This window comes from Haplochromis burtoni, unplaced genomic scaffold (assembly GCF_018398535.1).
Source record: "Haplochromis burtoni strain Fernald_Lab_line unplaced genomic scaffold, NCSU_Asbu1 Contig_22, whole genome shotgun sequence".
Lineage (NCBI taxonomy): Eukaryota > Metazoa > Chordata > Actinopteri > Cichliformes > Cichlidae > Haplochromis > Haplochromis burtoni.
In genome coordinates, this window is record NW_024582383.1 from 762,917 (window position 1) to 766,732 (window position 3,816).

At 42.7% G+C, this 3,816-nt stretch overlaps 1 long non-coding RNA gene across 2 annotated transcripts; it reads left to right on the forward strand.

Moving 5' to 3' along the window:
* Window positions 1-1,129: 1,129 nt before the first annotated feature.
* On the forward strand, window positions 1,130-3,484 carry LOC106633084. Of its 2 annotated transcripts, XR_001336116.2 has the most exons (3): window positions 1,130-1,337; window positions 2,925-3,246; window positions 3,327-3,484. It is a non-coding gene; the product is annotated as an uncharacterized LOC106633084 (long non-coding RNA). The 2 variants fall into 2 exon arrangements; XR_006054125.1 differs by having other exon boundaries at window positions 2,925-3,484.
* The last annotated feature ends 332 nt before the right edge of the window (window positions 3,485-3,816 follow it).

Sequence of the window (3,816 nt, forward strand, 5' to 3'; positions counted from 1 at the left end):
TACCTCAAACCTGACCTGTAACTTTGTCACTAAAACCACATTTGGAGTCTCAAAAATGTCTTCAGACTTGTGTAGAGCAGGATTTTGGTCCCCATGGTAAACGTCCATTTTTAACAATATCTTTTAAACAAAGCAAGAGTAAACTTCAGTTTAGCAATTAAGGGTAGTTTTGGTAAATTTGTCAGGAGTAACACAGCTGCTCCAGCTGCTCCAAAACTGAAATTTCCCGTCTGAGGCTAACAGTCCTCTTCTCTACAGCTTCTGTCACAGACAGCAGACTCTCCTCTCTCCATCGTCTGCTCTCTCAGTGACGCAGCAGCTGCTCAGTTTACCTGCTGCAGATGCTGTTGGTGATGCTGCATCTCTGCTATAGCATGCTTTGAAAGCATATAGGATGGTGGAGAGAGAGACAGATGACAGAAGGAAGTGAAACGAGCCATTATCAGACATCAGAGAGAGAAAGCAGACGAGTGGAGGTGAGGTAAATGAAGTAAGAAACTTAAACGGGGAGGCAGATGGAGAAGGCGAGAGAGCGAGTCAGACGGGAGGCTGAAAATGTGAGAAAGAAGAGGAAGCGTGAGGGCTTCACTCCTGGTCCTCTCCAGCAAGAGCAATCGCACACTGAATTATAGCATCTAGACATATCTGTGAAAGTCTTGTGAGATGACCACAAACAAACGTTACTGCACTCATTTAGCCACAAAGGAGCATTAAAAGTGTTATACAAGTAAAAGAAGCTAATTAACTTGCATCAGTGTTTTCAGTTATACAACTATCAATGAAAAAACTTGACATGTTTTCTTTTCTCTTTTCCTCACAAGTCGTGCTCATATTTAATATAAAAGCTGATGCGACTAACAGTTTAGCAAAGAGATTCCAAAAATAAACCCCTCAACTCCCTGCAGAGAGAGAGAGCTCAGGCCATTTCCAGCATGGTGTTCACTATCAAACGAAGGCTAAAACAACAGAAACAGCCAGTCACATCTGCAATATCGACATTTTTAAGCAGGCACTCTATGCTCCCATCTTAGACCCCACCTGGGCAGCTCACCTGCAGCTAATTTATGGCAATCAACAGAGGGTATTTATGGCCAGCTTCACCGTCGCCTCACTGCCAGTTTGTCAGCCACCCTAAGTTGGTAACTGGCTCACATTCTAGCTCGGGGTCCAAGGTCTTGTTTGTTTGTTTGCTTTCTTTGCTCCTAGCTGGTTACATCACGACATCACCGCCAAGATTCACCTTTTGGATTCTGGTCACAAACACTCAAAGGATTTCAGCCACACTAACCTGCTTGGCCTCCTGCCATCACCACCCACGCAGATCCTGGAAAACTCAGGTCAGACCTTCTTAACACTCCATCCCAGTATCCACTATAACCTCTGGCCCAATCCACGCACCCACTAACACCTTTTCTCAAATCAAATCAAATCACTTTTATTGTCACATCACATGTGCAGGTACACTGGTACAGCACATGTGAGTGAAATTCTTGTGTGCGAGCTTCACAAGCAACAGAGTTGTGCAAAATACAATAATGTAAACAAGCAAAATACAAGAATGGCTACATCTGAAACTAATAAATATATGTACAATATATAATAAAAAAAATAATTCTGGATGTGTATACTAAATGTTTTTCTACATGTGTGTGTGTGTATACACATATTTTACAAATTAAATGGAGTCAACAATAAATAAAATATATAAAAATATACAGAGTTGAGACATGTGCAAAACAGTGGCATTAATGTACAGTATGGAGTGCATAGTGTTGAAGTTACTTGGGGGAGCTCGCGACGAGGCTGCCATCTTGTTTTCTCTCTCCCTCCAGTGCGCTCTGCGAGCACTGGTCACCGTTTATGTCTCGGGCCGCCACGCTGGAATTTTCCACCTAGTATTATATTGTGTATCAATCCACGCCAAGCTTCTAGGTTTTGTTTCACCTGTCAGTGACATGTCGTTGTAAACAAAAGCTTCTTCAGTTAAACTGTCCTGCCTCCACGCAACAATCCTGAGTCCAGTTCTGGTACAGGCCTCTGGCCCCCTTGAGAGATCTAGCAACAAGCCTTGCTGAGTCTCCGGTACAATCCTGTAACACTTTATAGCGAAGCTCATGACTAAGGATGAAATTCTTCTGTATTCCACTATAATGTGTCTCTTTCTTGTAAAATGCCCAGAAGTCGGACAAGGTTAAGCAACTCCGTGATACGGCCTGTAGCCCTGAGATCGCACTGTACTTACGATGTAAAAGGGCAAAATATTATTTGTTTTTCTGCAAAATTACTCTGCAATAAAATTAATTATGCAGTGCTTAAGTGTACTTACAGTATAATTATTTCTTTGTTTTCTATAATAACCTGACTTGTTACTCCCTCATTCTAGTATGCCTAACTTTAAGTATTTGTATGGAAATATATTTGTATTGTAATTTCAAATAAAACAATGAAATTTCATTTGATTACAGGGGAATTAGTTTGAATCCAAACAATACAATTTGTGGATTTTATAGGCAGCTTGATCCACATAGTAAGTGCTACACCAAGAAAACCAGAAACAAAGTAACCATGCTTACGTTGCCCATATGTGGACGCATCGTCCTGTAAATACCAAAGAATAGCTTTAGTTTGATTTTGCAAAGCACCATTTGCTAATACTGGCTGCTCACCCCAAGCATGGCGTAGGATTAGAGTCAGGGTTAGCACATATGATGACCTCAGAGGGTCATCAAAATGCTCCAAAAGACGCCAACACCAGAAACGGTTTTAAGGTTAGTGACTGAGATTAGCGGAGGTGACCAGCAGCAGTGGCGTTAATCACGCGTGACTACAGCGCCGGATTCAGCCTGGGTGTGAAGCTTAAAATAACAGGTGGACAGGTTGAGCGAGACAAAGCAGCTGATTATCTGTAATCTGGTATTTTGCAGTCTCTTCGGTCTTTCCTGGATCGGATCTGGTCCTTCGGGAGCCCAGCCTCTCCTCCACTGTGAGTTTGAACTCATGCGTGAAGCTACAGACGCAAAGGTGAAAGTGGATTTCTCTTAAGTCTGCGCGGATGCTGCTGCTTTGTAGCGATGACCTCAGCGTTTTGTGAGTTTAGATGCTTGCAGTTGAAAAAAGGAACGAGAGGAGCTCTGACAACAGCTGGTGTTGTTTTCATGTACAGTGATGTTGAGAGAGGACCGCGACACCGTGGGGAAATGCTCCATCGAGAAGATGTTCTCCTCATTAACGAGACGAGAGGAAGAGGTGAAAGCCAACTTCTTTTTTAGTAAATAATGGATATCCTCTGAAATATTCAAAGTCTGCATTTGAATTATGTAACGCAGCCTCTGCGAATCAAACGTCTCGGTCAGAGTCGGAGTTTCGAGAGGCTGAAGATGGAAGTCAAAGGTCGTCGTCGTTACTTCTGCTTAAAACAAAGAGCGTTCCCCGGCTCTAAACGGTGACCGCTGTTACCGCATCACATAAAAACTGATCATTGCAATCCTCCGTCTCTGCTGTTGTTTTTCTTTCACACACGCCCACATGCACTCATGCACACGCAAAATTAGACAGGCGCCACTGATTGCCTTGAATTTTGCATGACAGGGACTGACATGCAATCAGTGGCTGGATTTTCTTTGCTTACCCCGTGGCAGTTTGCTGTGTGGGCCTTTTTTTTCCTTTATAAGAGCCCCCCCCCCACATAATTAGGCTTATGCTTTTCTTTGTGTGCTCTTAAATAGTTTTGCTGCTTGTGTTTTAATGTTCTCTGGGACATGGGAAATGATTCAGTCCTGCTTTTTAGTCAATCTAATCAAATTCCACAATGTTTTT